Raw genomic sequence first — 18,396 nt, forward strand, 5'->3', positions numbered from 1 at the left:
ATATATAAATATATATATAAATATATATATAAATATATATATAAATATATATATAAATATATATATATATATATATATACAGTATATATATATATATGTCGTACCTAGTAGCCAGAACTCACTTCTCAGCCTACTATGCAAGGCCCGATTTGCCTAATAAGCCAAGTTTTACTGAATTAATATATTTTCTCTAATTTTTTTCTTATGAAATGATAAAGCTACCCATTTCATTATGTATGAGGTCAATTTTTTTTATTGGAGTTAAAATTAACGTAGATATATGACCGAACCTAACCAAACCTACCTAACCTAACCTAACCTATCATTATAGGTTAGGTTAGGTTAGGTAGCCGAAAACGTTAGGTTAGGTTAGGTTAGGTAGGTTAGGTAGTCGAAAAAACATTAATTCATGAAAACTAGGCTTATTAGGCAAATCGGGCCTTGCATAGTAGGCTGAGAAGTGAGTTCTGGCTACTAGGTACGACATATATATATATATATATATATATATATATATATATATATATATATATATATATATATATATATATATATATATATATATATATATATATATATATATATATATATATATATATAATACTCCCACACCGGCCGCCCGATGGATGGAGGGGATTCCACCAACTAACCAGGAACCCCTCAGCCAAGAACAGGGTCCTGGGAACAGTGCACCCAGACGTGCAACCAGAGGACCCAGACTCAGAGGAACGTGCCGGGTGTGTGACGAATCACAGCCTTAGAAACGATGGAACCCTACGTCAACACAACGGCTGTGAGGGTTCATGGACGGAACCTGTAGAGAGAGAAGCCCCACAGGTCCCCCCGGCCCCCCTACACATCCCAGCAAACTTCATGTCATCAGATGACCTCCTTGGGGCCATCAAAGCATCCACCACCAGAACTCTTCCCCACATTCCTAAAGCAGCGCGCCCATTTGCAGCAGGGAAATATACAGACCTTTTAAGGAAAGTAAATGAACGGTCTGAAAATCTTAATGCTGCAGCCACCATCAAAACATGGCATAATTTGCTCCTGTTTGGCAATATTTGCTTAGGCGTACCTGCAAGAGGAGGCAAGTCACTAGCCTCATCAGTCACTAGGGCAATAAATAATTTCCCCAGAGCTGACAACTTGATCCCCATCCCTCCTCAACGCAAAAACCGTCGTGGCAGACCCAAGAGTTCCAATGATAATTTTAAACTTGGAACACAAGTGACCAAAAAAATTGAAGAGGGCAACACAGTAGGAACAATTAGGTTACTAACCAGCGAAGACAAAATCGCCCCTAGAAATACCGCTACCGCCAACTCGCTGAGAGAGAAGCACCCTCCTAGAGTACCATGGGAACCCACTGCTCAGGACACAAATGTCCTAGACATGGGACCTCTATTCCTCCAAGCGTCAGAGGTATACAAAGCCATCATGTCATTTCCGCCAGGCTCGGCAGGGGGATACACTGGAGTAAGACCTCAGCACCTCAAGGAGATGGTAAACCCAGTTCTCGGAGAAGTTGCCGAGACACTGTTGTCAGAGGTCACGAAGTTTGTCAACGACTGCCTCTCTGGGTTGATCCCAGATACAATTAAACCCTTTTTCTTTGGAGCATCCCTTTGTGCCCTCAAGAAGAAAGATGGTGGAGTCAGACCCATTGCCGTGGGTAACACACTTCGGCGCCTTGTTGCTAGGGCAGCTGTCAGAAAAATTAGCATAGACGCTGCGACGATGCTTCGACCCCATCAACTAGGTTTTGGTGTTCCCCATGGCTGTGAAGCAGCAACTCATGCAACACGAGCCTATATCAAGCACCTCCCAGAAAACAAGGCATTAATTAAATTAGACTTTAAAAATGTGCCGCCATGACTCCCCACTCTCTCCTTGTCTGGAATGATCTCCTCAATCCCCCCTTTTTTTAATTAGTATTCTCTGTCACCATGTCCACAGCTGTGATCCTTTCTCTCTCTCTCTCTCTCTCTCTCTCTCTCTCTCTCTCTCTCTCTCATCTGCTTTCTGGGAAGTCTTACCAGGACAAGTACAAAAGCCAGATAAGAATACACATTTAATAAACAGAAGAACATATACAGTACATGAAATAAGAAAAATAAAACATTAGCATACAACATTTTAAACTACTACAACCTGGTAGCAATCCAATACCATATCCTGGCTTCACCAACCGTCCCTCGCAAGTGGCTACTCAACTCTTGGCTTGCCACTTACTACTCCCTCTCTAAATGGGGTTAAATCTCGCCATAATAATATTGTACAATCAGTCCTAAAATATATATATAACTCAGCTTTTGGCTGTAACACTAGAGACATCTGCATAAATATTCCCCAACACAAAAGAAATCAATATCTCACCTTCCATTGCACCTTACACGACTATAAGCATTCAAGCACAACACATTAGGTGTGAATACCATGAACCTCTGTTCCGCTCCCAGAGGCTCACTACCATGTATATCTCCAGGTTCTCCCAGAATTGTCAACAAGGTTCTTCTGCAGTCCTCCCAAACTGCTACACAATGAACTTCTCTTCAAACACCAGTGATGCCTCACCACTGATCCCACAGACACGTGAAACTCCTCTTCACTGCTCCTTTACACAGCTCGAGGTCTACTCTTCACTATTAGGTCCTGCTCTGCCCCAGCATTCAGAGTTCAGCCTTCACTTCTCCAACCTCGAAGTTTCGTCCATTAACTTCTTCCCTGGCCTCGGAGTTCTTCCATCAACTCCTCAAAGAAACCTGCAATTTCCATGGCCATGCCAATGAAAAATATTTCACTAGTAAAACATAATTAATTGCATTCACAGAACATCAGTCCTCTCTATTTACTGCTTCCTCCCTCCGTTTCTTCTTCTTCTTCTTGCACTTCTCACGTCCAGAGTCAGACATTTACCGTCTGTAACTTCTCTGTCGTTCTCCTATTTCGGTTCATCGTCATCACGATTCAGTCTGTCGCCATCACGCTTCAGTCTCACATCCACATACTTCACTCTGTCGTCTTCATGCTTCTATCTACTACCAACATACTTTAGTCTATCACCAACATACTTCACTCTCCCGTCATACTTCCGCCTTTTGTCATCATACTTCACTTCCTCGTCTTCACCGACGATCCCTTCTTTTGTCTACTCATTTATCCGAGACTTCATCCTTTTCGACTTCTATCGAACATTCGACCTTTTCCTTTTCCTACATGCTTCCATTATCGTCCTCTTCTCACGCTTCACTATACTGCACAACTCCAAGTCTTCTCCTTCAACGCTTCCTCGTTCCTTCAAAGTTTCCTCGAGCACCTTATTACACTCAACAGCCCTGACCGTACTTATCGCTCTACCTCTTCTAGGGTGTTTGTAAGCATCTCTCCACACATACTATCTCTTCTCACTTCCTCTTCTTGGCTATCACTCGTCTCTACTATCTCTTCTTCACGCTTCTCGTGAAATATGTCAACTTCTGACATATCACACTACTCAACTTTATCATCTCTACACCTACAGTTCTGTTCCTGTGAACAACTTGATGTTTTACTCTTGTCCTCAGTCTGTCCATATCCTTCTTCACCTCGGTTCAGCACAGTTATCTCCACTTGCTGACTCTCAATTTCAGCAGGCTGGGCTCTACTCAAGTCCTCTCTCTTCACATTCGTTCTCTCTAGCAAGGTCCTCTTCACTTCTGACCTCACCGGGCCTCCGTTTTCCGAGCCAGACCTTCCCCAAACAGCCACGCTATCTCCACGTAGATATCCTCCTTTGGTGGGGTCGACACTGTCACATCCTCACCAGTGTCTCCTTCATTTCCCTGAGCAAGGCTTTCATCAAAAAGCCGCGCTATCTCCACTACGATATCTTCTTCCAGTGGAGTCGACACTGCCATGTCCTCTTTAGTGACTTCCTTGTCGGCCACCTCAGCCCTAGTCACTTCCGAGACAGGGTTCTCAATGGCTTGGCGGGCCTCTGACTCATCCTCTCGGATGTTAGTCAGGTCTACACTCTCGGGTGTCCCACCCATGTCGTGGCCCTCCGGGCACTCTTCTGGCACAGCTTCCACTATGAACTTTGGCAACACCTTCGTCCCACTCAAGTCATTTCCCAGAATCACCTGGACTCCTGAACAGGTATGTAGGGACATATTCCAAACATCACCTCTGCCGATAAATAGTCCTGCTTTAGCCTGACAGTACACATGGGCATGTCACTCTCCAACAACAACCCATGACTCTTTATTTTCATGCTGCGAGCTAACAGTCGATCATTCCCAATCAGGCTTCTCATAATCAAACTCTGATTAGCTCCAGTATCCCTTTGGATACCAACTTCTACCTCAGGTTGGTTCTATACTGACCCAATCTTTACTCATGAACGATCTATACCGCTCGTTCACTAAGTTTACTTTCTGTGGTTTGTCCTGTAATCAACCCGTTCTCGCAAATTCGTAAAGTCAATATTGACTTATTAACTACGTGCATAGGTGATATACTTAACATAATAGATACCCTTAAAAAGATTCATAGAAAACACCGACCTTACCTAACCTTGTTAGTATCTTAAGATAAGCATCTTATTGCTTCGTAATTACAATTATTACTTAACCTATACCTATTATAGGTTAGGTAATAATTGTAATTACGAAGCAATAAGATGCTTATCTTAAGATACTAACAAGGTTAGGTAAGGTCGGTGTTTTCTATGAATCTTTTTAAGGGTATCTATTATGTTAAGTATATCACCTATGCACGTAGTTAATAAGTCAATATTGACTTTACGAATTTGCGAGAATGGGTTGCCTGTAATCTATATAAATAAAAATGGAAATGTACTTATGTTCAAAATCGCTAATCTCCGAAAGTTCTTCACCGATTCCTTTGAAATGTTCACACAACATTCCTTTCGCATCCGAGTGGGTTACTATATACATATTGTATCGATATTTACGTCTGTGACGGGAAAAAATATGTTTTTTTGAAAAACGGTGTTTCATGTGTTTTTCATGTGAGGGAAAACTTCGTAACTGCTTTATCGATTGCTTTGAAATTTTAGCACATCGTTGCATATGAATAGGCGAGTGTTTTTATATACCTACTATATACATGCCTCACCTGTAACAGGAAAAACAAGCATTTCTTGAAAAAACAGGGCCATCTGTAGGATGCATGAGCAACACACTCTTTAATCTCCAAAAGTTCTTCACCGATTGTTTTGAAATTTTGACACAACGTTCCATTCGCATACGTGCATGTTTTTATATACCTACTATGTAAATGCCACACCTGTGACAGGTAAAACTATGCGTTTTTTTAAACAGCGCCATCTGTTGCATGTAAGACCAAACACAAGCAATGCAAAATATGTTACATTTCTGATTGCATTGATAAATTGAATTTTCATAGATTTTTATTTATTTTAATTTTGATTTAATTATTTTGTGTGACATTGTGTTGTAATTGAGGTATGTTGTTTTCAAACCGTGGGTTTGAAAACCATTTGGTGGGTATAGTTTATTTGTTTCTTTTTTCATTGTTTTTTTATTTCGTTTTTTTAACTGTTCTTATTTTTCAGTGCAATTCGTGGTGAAATATAGCTGTGTCGATTGATCTGTGTTTGAATTGAATTATTTCGTTACTATTTTTTGTTTTTGTTTTAAGAACATGAAAATAGACAACACGTTTATTTTACAGCTGCAAATGTTCAACAAACAACTATGAATCCACCGGCTATAGCGATAACTGCGTTATTCACGTTATGTCAAAATGACGCATTTGCCATAACATTGCTGTATTCGGAAGTGACTACGTGATACACATGGAATGCCAGTAGAAAATCATTTGAACGACGTAATCGAGGAGAGCGAGTCGACGGTCAACCTGACATTTTCAAATTAACTACGATAGGCAGACTGTAAACCATGCATCCCAATCAGGATGAATAGTTCTTTCTTCAAATGCTGTAGGTAAATGTGCCCGGTTCAACGTCTTTCCAGCAATTGAGATTTGTCAACAGCATAACACATGCCAATTCCCGTAGTGCATGTCAAGCTCTGAATTTATTGGAGAACGACCGATACTGGGATGTGTGCATTAATGACGCGTCCAAAACGTTACATCCAAATCAAATTCGTGCATTGTTTGCAATCATATTGACCACCGGCTCTCCTTCATCTCCAACAGAGTTATGGGAGAAATATAAATCGCACATGGTTGAAGATATTATCCGTCGAATACACAAGAAAAGTTCAAATATGACCATGGATTTTGCAGCAAAAATCTACAACGAAGCGTTGATAATGAATGAAAACTTGTGCTTAGAAATCGTGAACAAAGTTCTCAATCAATTGGAAATGCCATCGTCGAATCGATCTGTTGCTGCTTCGTTCGATGTAGAATTGCGTCGTGAACAAAATTACAACATGGGTGATCTGTTGTCGTATGTTTAATCAAATATTCCTTAGCTAATGCTTGAGCGAAAAGGCATTTACAATCAAATAATTCAAACTGTCAATAACATGCTTGGAAAAATCTTCTTAGATGCTCCAGGAGGAACTCGTAAAACATTTATAATTTGATTGATTCTGGCAGCATTTCGATTCCAAAATGGCAAGCCTTAGCTCTTGCATCGTCCGGAATTGCTGCGACATTGCTACAAGGTGGATGAACTGCTACTGCGGCTTTGAAATCGCCATTGAGCATGCAATTCATTGAAACTCCCACGTGCAACATTCCCAAAGCGTCAGGACTCGGAAAAGTATTGCAGAAAGGCAAACTTATTGTTTGGTTTGAATGCACAATGCACGGCAAAAAATCATCTCGAGCTTTAGATCGATCATTGCAAGTTTTGCGTGGAAACATCAGACCATTTGGGAACGCGTTAATATTGCTTGCAGTAGATTTCAGCCAAACATTACCTGTAATTCCTTGATCGACACCAGCGGACGAAATAAATGCCTGCCTGAAATACTCTACTTTGTGGCGCCACGTAAAGACATTTAAATTAACTACAAATATGCATGTAGTTATGTAGCTACTGCAAAACGATCCATCAGCTGAGATATTCTCACATCAATTTCTGGAAATTGGGAACGTGAACGTGCCGTTTGATCGTGCCGTTAGTGACGTCAAAAGAAAAATTGGTTGAAAAAGGTTTTTTCAACATTCAAACCAATTATATAAATCATGATTGGCTGAATAAACAAGCTATTCTTGCGGCCAAGAACAAAGACGTCTACGACCTTAACAATATTATTCAGTCTAACATACAAAGCGAGGCAGTCACATACAAGTCCGTCGACACTGTTGAGGAAGTACATGAAGCGGTTAATTATCCAACAGAATTTTTTAATTTACTCGATCTGCCAGGGATACCACCACACATAAGGCAACTGAAAATCAGCTTGCCAATTATCATGTTGCGAAATATCAACCAGCCAAAACTTTGCAACGCTACGCACCTTGCAGTAAAGAAATTAATCAGCGACGGCGTAGAAGCAACAATCTTGACAGGATCTTTCGAAGCTGAAGATGTTCTCATTCCTTGCATTCCTATCATTCTAACAGATATTACATTTCAATTTAAGAGATTGTAATTTCCAATTCGATTGGCATTTGCAATCACTATCAACAAAGCTCAGGGTCAATCTTTAGAATTGTGCAGTTTATTTCTAGACACGGATTGCTTCTCACATGGACAATTATATGTTGTGTGTTATAGAGTCGGCAAACCAGACAATCTCTATATCTCCACAGACAATGGTACAACAAAAAAATTGTATACCCACAAGCATTGTAAAAATAAACATATTAGAAACGTGCGCTTTCTGTTTTCTTTCTTTCCAATTTAACCAGACTGAGCCACAGCAAAGTGTGGAGGGTACTGCTAGTCTATATAAATGAAAATGGAAATGTTCGTTTGTTCAAAATTGCTAATCTCCGAAAGTTCTTCACCGATTGCTTTGAAATTTTCACACAACGTTCCATCCACATCCGAGCTGGTTTTTATATACATACTATATAGATATCACGTCTGTAACGGGAAAAAACATGTTTCTTTTGAAAAACTGTGTATTCCATGTGAGAGAAATCTTCGACAACTCTTTACCGATTACTTTGAAATTTTGACACAATGTTCCATTCGAATAGGCGAGTGTTTTTATATACCTACTATATACATGCCTCACCTTTAACAGGAAAAAAACCTGCTTTTTTTGAAAAACAGCGCCTTCTGTTGGACGCAAGAGCAACACTCGCTGTAATCTGTTAAAGTTCTTCACCATTTGCTTTGAAATTTTGACACAACATTCCGTTCAAAAATGCGTTTTTTTTTTATATACATACTGTATAGATGCCACTCCTGTGAATGGTAAAAACATTTTTTTTTTTAAACAGCGCCATCAGTTGCACGTAGGAGCAACATACGCCATTCTAAATATGTTGCGATTCCATTTCAGTGTTTTCGATTGCATGGATAAATTAAATTTTCATAGATTTTCATGTATTTTCATTATGATTTAATTATTTTTTGTAACATTGCGCTGGAAATGAGCTGTGTTGTTTACCATACCGTTCAATTTCATGAGTATACGTATAGATACCACACCGGTGGCAGATAAAACCATGTTTTTTTGAAAAACAGTGCCATCTGTTACACATAGGAGCAACAAACGCTATACTAAATATATTACGATTCCGTTTCAATGTTACCGATTGCATTGATATATTGAATTTTCATTGATTTTGATATATTTTAATTTTAATTTAATTAATTTGTTTCACATTGCATTTAAATTGAGCTGTGTTTTTTACCATACCGTTCATTTCGTGAGTATAATTTTTTTAATTGTTTTTCATTATTTTTTTAAATGTTCTTCCTATTTTTCAGTGATGGGAATATTAGATCTTTTCATGTTCCCAGTTTCCTGATGGGAACATCAGATCATTTGGGAATGCATCCGAGGAGGGAGTTTGGAATGGTGGGGAGGACGAGGGGATGGGAGTGGAGGATAATGGTTAGAACGAGGGGACAGAGGAAGAGGTAATGGTGGGGACGACGAGGGGACAGGGGAGTTGGGGACGAGGGGACAGGAAAATGGAGAATAGTGTGGAGGACAAGGGAACAGGGGAAGTGGGTGATGGTGGGGAGGAAGAGGAGACAGGGGTGGGGAGGAATGGAAGGGAGACGAGGGAACGAGGGGATGGGAGATGGTGTGGAAGACGAAGGGGCGGTGGAGTGGGTAATGGTGAGGAGGACGAGGAGACGGTGGTGTGGGGAATGGTGGGAAGGACAAGGGGAGGGGTGAGGCGGGAAAGTTGAGGGAGGACGACGGTATGGAAAAATGGGGAATGGTTGGGGGATGAGGGGACGGGGGAGTGGGGAATGGTTGGAAGGACGAGGGGACGAGGGAGGGGGGAATTGTTAGGAGGACTGGGGGATAGGGGAAGGTTGTTGTGACTCAGCAATGCACATGCAATTGCTAAGCCACAGCAACGTGTGGCTGGGTACAGCTAGTATATTAATACATTTGTTCCGGGGGGTCACACATGGCCAGAGTCACAGCTCTCTTGCCCTGCACACAATCTCGAATCATGTGACCTAATCTGCTACAATTGTAACATCTCATTTGGGAGAAGTCTCTTCTATATGTTCCCGAGTGGCTCTGACTCGGTCCACTCGCGTTCGAGCTCCTCTGACTCCTCAGAGTACAAAATACTTGTACTCTGTGGGGCTTGACTGGACTCTTGATTTCTTGGTACGGGATTAGCTTCTCGTTCAGCTCCTTCATCCTCACTTTCAGATGAAATGTGCAACCTACTTTTCTGAGTCTTAGGATACTTCCGTTTATCTGCCCACCTATCAAAATTTTTATCACCCCAGGTCCCTCTTGGTCTACCATAATTTCTTCCTCCCCAGACTCCACTGGGTCTGCCATTGTTACGTCTCGCCTCACTTTTCACCCTATCTTCCCTTAAGGTCCTATACGCCTCTGTAAACCTGTCTACCCTATCTGCGGCATCTCTTACATCCTTTACTCATGCCTCTTGGATCTTGAACTTTGTCTCGGGGTGCATCATTTCTAGGAATTTATCAATGATCATTAACTGCTTTAGATCAGCATAAGATCCAACTCTGATAGCGACCATCCATCTCTGGAAACGCCATTCCAGATCCCTTGCCGTCTCAGCAAACGTACTTGCTGGAGCCTTCCTCATTTCTGTGAAGCGTTTTCTATATGCTTCTGGGGTCAACTGAAATGAGCGTAATATGCTGTTCTTTACTGTCACAATCTCGGCCTTCCTCCAATGATAGCTGGGTATATGCCTCTCTGGTAAGCCCGGTCAACCTTAATTGAACTAATTGGGCCCACTCTTCCTGTGGCCACTCTTTGATGTCGGCTACCTTCTCAAAACGTTCGATGAAACTCTCTGCCTCCTCAGGCAAGAATACGGGAATTTCCTCTTCTCTAACTTTATTATCGTGTATGTGTGATACCTGGGTGGTGCTCTCTGGCAACCCATATTCAATCCTTTGCTCTGCCAAAGTTCTATTGGCTTCTATCTGCATTTGTTTTTTCTCCTTTTCTCTCTCTACCTCTAGTCTGGTTTTCTCTTTTTCTTTCTCCTGTTCTAACTCCAGTTCCCTTATTCTGGTTTTCTCTTTTTTCTCTACTTCCAATGTGGTTCTCTCCTTTTCTGCTTCATTTTTCATCTGAAGTTCTAACCTCAACTTCTCCAGTTGGAACTGTCTCTCTTCACGCTCTCGTTGCATCTGGAGCTCTAGCTGGAAGCGTTCTAAGCTCCTGTTCCTGCTACTGCGACTACTCCTACTTAATCCTTGGTATCTCACTTCATCTTGCCCATCATCCTCCTTTCCACATCCAGCTCCTTCCTGGGCTCCTTGCTCTGCCACTTCATTCTTTGCTCTCAACTGTCTAAGGATCTCATCCTTCATTCCGGCCACTATAGATGACTTCACTTTGATGCCACATTTCTCTGCTATCTGCTTCAACTGCTCCTTGGTGCACCCTTCCAAGTCCTCAGGCTTGCCTGAACCACAAAAGTTTGCACCTTCTCCATCCTGTCGTGTAAGTCTTCCCGAGAGAGAGAAAATATGCCTACAGTCACACGGCCTACCTACTGAGGCAATGGGTGTATCAGTCCAACCTCCTGGACTCGAACTGAGGGTGTGTCAATCCAATCTCACGGATAGGCCCCTGAATGGAAGCTTCGTCGACATCATACCTATGTACTTAGATTGAAGGTTACATCCTTCGTGGGGGATAGGTGTACATGTATGCAACGCTTGACTGCTGTAAAGGGTTCTACATTGGCTTCAGGCTGTTTTAAATAAGGAGGCCGGTAGTCTTTTTTGTTTTATACAATATGATCAGGAATATGAGGTGGCGGCTGCCAGCCAGTGTCGATCATGGACTCGTCCGGATGGGGGAGTACCCTCGCGATGTATGAGAGTTTAAAGAAATTTCGGCTGGAAAATATTTATGTTCTGTGAATACATTTAAGTAAGTTTTACTAGGGAAATATTTTGTATTGGCATGCCAATGGAAATTGCATGTTTGTTTGGGGAGAGGAGTTGATAGAAGAACTCTGAGGCCAGGGAAGAAGTTAATGGAGGAAACGTTGAGGTTGGAGAAGTGAAGGCTGAACTCTGTGGCAGAGCAGGACCCCATAGTGAAGAGTGGACCTCGAGTTGTGTAAGGGAGCAGGTGAAGAGGAGTTTCATGTGTCTGTGGGATCAGTGGTGAAGCATCACTGGTGTTTGAGGAGAACTTCATTGTGTAGAAGTTTGGGAGGACTGCAGAAGAACCTTGTTGAGAATTCTGTGAGAACTTGGAGATATACATGGTAGTGAGCCTCTAGGAGCGGAACAGAGGCTCCTAGAGATCGTGAGGGAACATTGTGAGGGAATGGGTTGACACCAGCTAAACTTTCCACTGGTTTTACGTGCCTATCGACTCAGCACGTGAACAGCCGTGCACGGCCACGCACGTGGATTAGTTCTGGTAACCTGTACCCGAATCATCTTGAGTTTGGGCTCATCTAAAAGCCTGACTTGTCAGCATCCAGAATATGCTACAGTGGCCGTGGTAGTGCATTTGTTTGAAGGTTGGAGCGAGCAACACTTTTGGTTGTGTAGGGCTTGGAGGGAGACAGAGGGTTTGCGCTGGAGGAGCCAGCGTGGTGACACGGGTTTCCCACCACTCCACCAGCCTTGTCGCCATGGCAACGCCACCTGCTATCTTGGCCAGCCATCTTGGTCGGCCATCTTGGAGTCACCCTGATGCCATAGTAGCTCATCTCTGATTGGCTAAGAGGGGAAGGCAGCTGTATGCCTTCCTCTGCCTGGTTCGTTTGAGGAGAACCCGGGAAGATGCCAGCACCTTGCTTGAGGAAGCCATTCTGCTGCCAGCTGCCGCCTATGCCTAAAGTTCCCTTTGCTCATTCGGCCAAATTGAATAAAAGGGCATCGTGGCGGTTGGCTACTCCACATCTCCAGCGATCAGCCACATCGTCGAGGGCCCGTGGAACACAGCAGAATTCGGGAACTCGTCGTATTTGGGGATAGCAGGGGAGAATAGAAGAAATCGTGGAAAGTGGGTAATGTTTATACGAGCACCAACGGACTTGAGTCCCCACTCCAATGATTTGTCAGACGTTCTCACCTCCTATTAGTGTTCTGTAGCAGTAGAGTGAGAGGGAAATTCGTGCTAGTGTTCAGGGCAGTTTTCCCAAGGAAATTCGTGGGAATTTCGAGTCATAGTGTTTCGACGCCATTGTTGAGGAGCGCCACGCTTTCCTCAGGGGTGGTGCGTGGGCTACCACTTAATCCTAGCTGCTCCACCGCCTAGCCGCCATGACCAGCCTGGTATCATGCAGGAGCCTGGGTTATGATAGGTATTACGTTGTGGGTCGTAATAATATAATATGTTGTTGTGGGTCGCTAGATCGTATCTTCCGGACAACCCACCAAACCAAAACCTCTGTAGAGCGCTTACACTTTAATCGAGAGATCACCCTGCACGCTTCTTGCTTTTGGACAGTGGTTCAGCGTACAATTTTTCGGGGATGAGGCTCCAACACAAACTTCGTTATCATGTGCACACACCCACTTGAGCCGCAGTGACCCCCACTCTCTTCTTGGTTGGTATGAGCCCCTCAATCCCCTTTTCGTTTGAATTATTATTCTGTACTACCCTGTCCACAGATGTGGTGCTTTCTCTTTCTCTCTCTCTGTTCTGTTTTCTGGGAAGCCTCACTAGGACAAGGGCAAACACCTGTAAATTATATACATTTACTAGACAGAGAACATGTACAACACACATAACATATATATTAAAGCACTCACATACAATATACAAGTATATAAACTTCGACACCTTATGATATTATAACCTGGTTGCAAACCAATACCAGCAGGACTCTATCAGTTACTTATACCAAGTGGTAGCCCAACTTCTGGCTTGCCACATATGCTACCAACCTCACCCAGTGAGTTAAATCTTATGAAACAATTATGGCACTATCAACCTCACCTAGAGGGTTAAACCTTGTAAAACAAATATGGCATTATCAGCCCTAGAACATATATATACATATATCTCTGCAGGTAATCCAGCCTACATTTGTAATTCAATAAACTTCCATATTGTCACCCCTTGGCAATAGAAATGATAATCAATCACCCACCTTTCACTGCGTCTTGGACGCTAACCCTTAAACTGCGCATGGTGTATATATACGCCATGAGTAACATGTCTCACCGTGCGCATGGCATATATATACGCCAAAGGGTGCCAGGCACGATTCAAATGTCCTGCGGTGTAAAGGGGTCACCCATACCGTAGCCAGGGGCGATTGTAAACAGACACCATCTGAAAAAAATCTAGAACAGGCCTCCTTTGTTTCCCAGGCCTTAGTTAGTGACCAGACACCATGGCGAGCGCATCACGACCCAGCGTCCGACCTCGCTCAGCGCACTGCACCCGCGCAGTCTTTGACCGAAGAGGAAATAGCCAATGAATTGTTCAAGGACGTTGACGAATCTGATATTGTCGACTCGGATATAGATGAGGACTATACACAGCCTGAAGAAATAGAAACCACGGATAGTGAGGGTAAACTTGTTGGTGCCACGAGGGTGTGGATGCCACTAGAGTTACCCGCTACTACTCAACACCACTCTACACCACTTCGCGCCCATGCACATAGTTCATGTGTTCCATTGCAAGTTTATGATATGATCGACGAGTCTGAAACAGGTGAATCATTCTCAGGTTTTAGTGATGTAGAATCGGAGAATAGTTTTGCCACCCCTGCTAGTGCCAGTACAAGTTTCGCCGCATCAGCTGCCCGCCCAGCCAAGCGCTACCGCATGGAACAATATGGCGACAATGAGGAACATATCCCCTCATATTCCAATACTTTTCCCTCATCGACCCTTCCTGCCCCTACTGTTGCTAGACCTGCTTCAGCTCCTGGTCCCCGGATTCCTCGCCGTGGTGTAGCTAATCGCTCTCGGAAGGCAGCAGGTTTATTTGTGTGGAGTGATGGGGAAGATTTTGTTCCACAAATTCCCGACTTCGACAATAGAGATGTGAGAATTACAGATCTTTTTCCTGATACAGGTGACGAAATGAGTGAAATGGACTTCTTTTTTCCATATTTCGATGACCCGCTCATGGAACATATTGTTCACGAAACGAACAGACTTGTGGCCGATCTCATTGAAGGTGAGGAGGTATTAGAATTTTCACGACTCCAGCGTTGTAAAGAGACAACTGTAGGTGAACTGTATGTGTTTTTTGCAATTTGTATATTGATGAAACATTGTGTGAAAGACTTAATATCAGATTATTGGAGCAAAGACAACGCTGTTCCAACACCATTGTTCGGGAAATATATGTCCCGAGACAGATTTCTGTTGATCCTACACTGCCTTCATTTTACAAATAATGCAGACGAGACACAGGATGATAGGCTTTGGAGGGTGAGGCACGTACTAAATGACCGATTTTTAAAGCTCCGAGATTACTACGTTCCAGCTCAGAAGCTGGTTATTGATGAATCCCAGGTTCTTTTCAAAGGACGGGCTGCCTTCAAGCAGTATATTTCCTCAAAACACCACCAATTTGGATTGAAATTCTTTGTGCTCTGTAACTGTGAATCAGGAATGGTGTTACACATGATACTGTATTCCACTACAAATGTAGACATTCCTGCTAATGACCAACATGGCTTCTCAGGTAGTGTGGTGAAGGCACTGCTTTCACCACCGGCACTGCTTTAACCACTAGGGAGCCGGTCGGCCGAGCGGACAGCACGCTGGACTTATGATCCTGTGGTCCTGGGTTCGATCCCAGGCGCCGGCGAGAAACAATGGGCAGAGTTTCTTTCACCCTATGCCCCTGTTACCTAGCAGTAAAATAGGTACCTGGGTGTTAGTCAGCTGTCACGGGCTGCTTCCTGGGGGTGGAGGCCTGGTCGAGGACCGGGCCGCGGGGACACTAAAAAGACCCGAAATCATCTCAAGATAACCTCAAGATAACCATATCTGAACAAGGGCCACATATTGTACACATAACTATTATACCAGTCCCTTACTAACCAAATTCTTGTTTGATAATAAAACTGGAGTGTGTGACACAGTAAAGCCAAAACGAAGGAAATGCCTCTGTTTGACACTGCTATGCAAGTAGGTGATTGCGAGGTAAGAAAAAGTGGTTCAATACTTTCAGTGCGGTGGAAAGACAGACGTGAAGTGAACATGCTGACCACCATTCACCCTGGTTCAATGGTGGACAGTGGCAAGGTGAACAGAACAAAGCAAATAATATATAAGCCAGATTGTGTGATGGACTACAACATCAACATGCGTTTAGTTGATAAATGTAACATGATGGTGGGTGCTGTAGAGTGTGTACGGAAAACAGTAAAGTGGACAAAGAAAATGATCTTCCACCTTATTGACGTAACAATACTGAACAGTTACAACATATATCTTGTGAAAACAAGTAGAAAACCATATTTCCGTTCATTTAGTTTTCAAGTTGTGAAACAGTTACTAGGTAAATTTGGCAAGGACACCCCTGGCATACAAAGACACATTCGAGACCCAATATTGAACCATGCTCCTGCACCTAGGCTCGCTTACAGGGATGCCTTTCTGGTACACCAAATCAAGAAATTACCACCAACTGGAGCTCGTGCAGCAGGCCAGCGTCGGTGTTGTGTGTTCCAGTACCAAACTGAGGCCACAGAAACGTAAATTGGTGTTAACATGTTGCGAAGTGTGTGCAGTCCCTCTGTGCCATATCGACTGTTTCGCACAGTTTCACAGTCTCCAGGACTACTAAATGTGTAATTCTTTTGTAAATGAATGTTCATATCAAGTCATTTTTAGTGTTTATAATGAAAAAAAAATACATTGAATATTTCCTGTAAACTATATCATTTTGGTGGGCATACTTACAACACTAATATGTGAGCGCGTAGTGAGATTATACCAGTTTTATTATACTACAACGTCTAGTGGTAATAATTGGAACAATACTAGCAAAAAAATTTATTGTAAAATGTGCCAAGAATACTGTAAATAATGCCGCGAAAATAAATTCGCGGCAACTCGGGCCTCCTGAGCGGCCGTGAGTGACGGCTCCCTGATGCATCACCCTTGAGTGCTCACGCTCTGTGACGTCATCGGCTACTTGTCGGCTCAATTACGTGATTGGTAAATACAATATATTTTTTTTTATTATTTTTCCTGTGCTCAGGGAACACAAATTAACATGTTTTGAAAATGATTTTTTTTTTTGCGCACAGGGGTGTAAATGTCCTCAGGAGCCCTTAGCAGCTTAAGGGTTAATGACAATCAAGCACTCTACCAACTCCCTACAAGTAGTCAATAAGAACTTCTTTCCCACATCTGGGTGTTCACTACCCTGACATCATCAGGTGTCAGGGTAGTGAACCCTGACAATGTGTGTGTTCACACGGGAACAGAGTATACATAGATTAGCCAAGGCCAGTGAGGGGCCGTTCTAGTATATTTTACCCTGGTGGGATTCTTTAGGTAATTCATTCTAATTTATTTACGATTATCCTGTCCATGTGGTGTAATCATTTGCAGGAGTGAGAGTCCGGTACCGGTTATCTAAGTGCACAGGTAAAGAGTGTCAGTGTGGTAACACCGGGGATTTCCTGGCATTTGATTGTTGTGGAGTGATACCTGAGTCTGTGTTATTCCTAATGTTGTGTTCCAAGGCTGTGGCAAGTGTGATTAGATATGAATATGCTTATAAGTACATGCTTATAAGTACAATAAAAGCAAGCACATACAACATAGAACAAAAGTACAAAATGACAAAGCACAAACTTGCAAAAGTACGAAGGAACAAAATTACTATACACAAAAACGCCGGCCGGAAGGGCCGACCACAAAACAACAATAATTACAAACAAAACACAACAATAATTTTAAACACAGCGGAATACAATACAGAAATGAAACACCAGTACATAATTATACAGAACAAGCCTACCAGCACCTCAAACACACACAGAAAGGCACCAACACAAAACGATAATAATAATAATAATAACAAGAAAGGAAATACAATTATATAACAAACAAAAAGAAAAGCACAATGACAAAATATGACAAAGAGCACAAACCCAGGCTGGGTCATGCCAACAACCTGAAGGGCACTCAACACGATACAAACAAGCGCACAAACAGCACCATAAAAACCTAGAACCACAAAAACATAACATAAGAACATGACATCCACAACCAGACACACACACTAACCAAACCTCGGACCACACAGGAACCGGACACACATACACAAGCCACACAAATAAACCCACAACAACAATCCGGAGCACGCAGGAACCGGGAAACAAACCCGCCCCACCCACACATACACACGCGACCCGCACCCCACAGCTATGCACACAAATGGAGAAACCCACAAGACACAATATACAAAGGAATACATTTCTCAGAGACAGGAACATATTTCTCAGGGTACGAATCCCAAGGATGCTTTTGGTTATAGGCCTCCCAAATCAAATACTCCATGCCGGTTGGGGGACGATCCCCCAGCCGCCGTGGGCCCTGCATAAACTCAGGAATCACCAGATCAGGCGGAAACGGCCACTCCTGAAGCTCACCGACGCAAGTCGCATAACGAGGCTGGGGAGCGCAAACCACGTCCTTTGAGGAAGCAGATGACACTGAAGAAACGTACGAGGGCTGCCGAGATGGCCGCGTCGCCGTACGCACAGGAGCAAGGGACGGTCCACGAGATGGTAACACCTCCACCGAGACCGTAGGAGACACTGAAGAGACGGCCGGAGACGGAAGAG

At 43.0% G+C, this 18,396-nt stretch overlaps 1 long non-coding RNA gene across 1 annotated transcript in view; it reads right to left on the reverse strand.

Moving 5' to 3' along the window:
• Window positions 1-18,396, reverse strand: part of LOC138369392 (uncharacterized) — a 102,270-nt gene that overhangs the window by 3,535 nt on the left and 80,339 nt on the right. The window lies entirely within an intron of this gene.

Source organism: Procambarus clarkii, chromosome 28, assembly GCF_040958095.1.
Source record: "Procambarus clarkii isolate CNS0578487 chromosome 28, FALCON_Pclarkii_2.0, whole genome shotgun sequence".
Classification (NCBI taxonomy): Eukaryota; Metazoa; Arthropoda; class Malacostraca; order Decapoda; family Cambaridae; genus Procambarus; species Procambarus clarkii.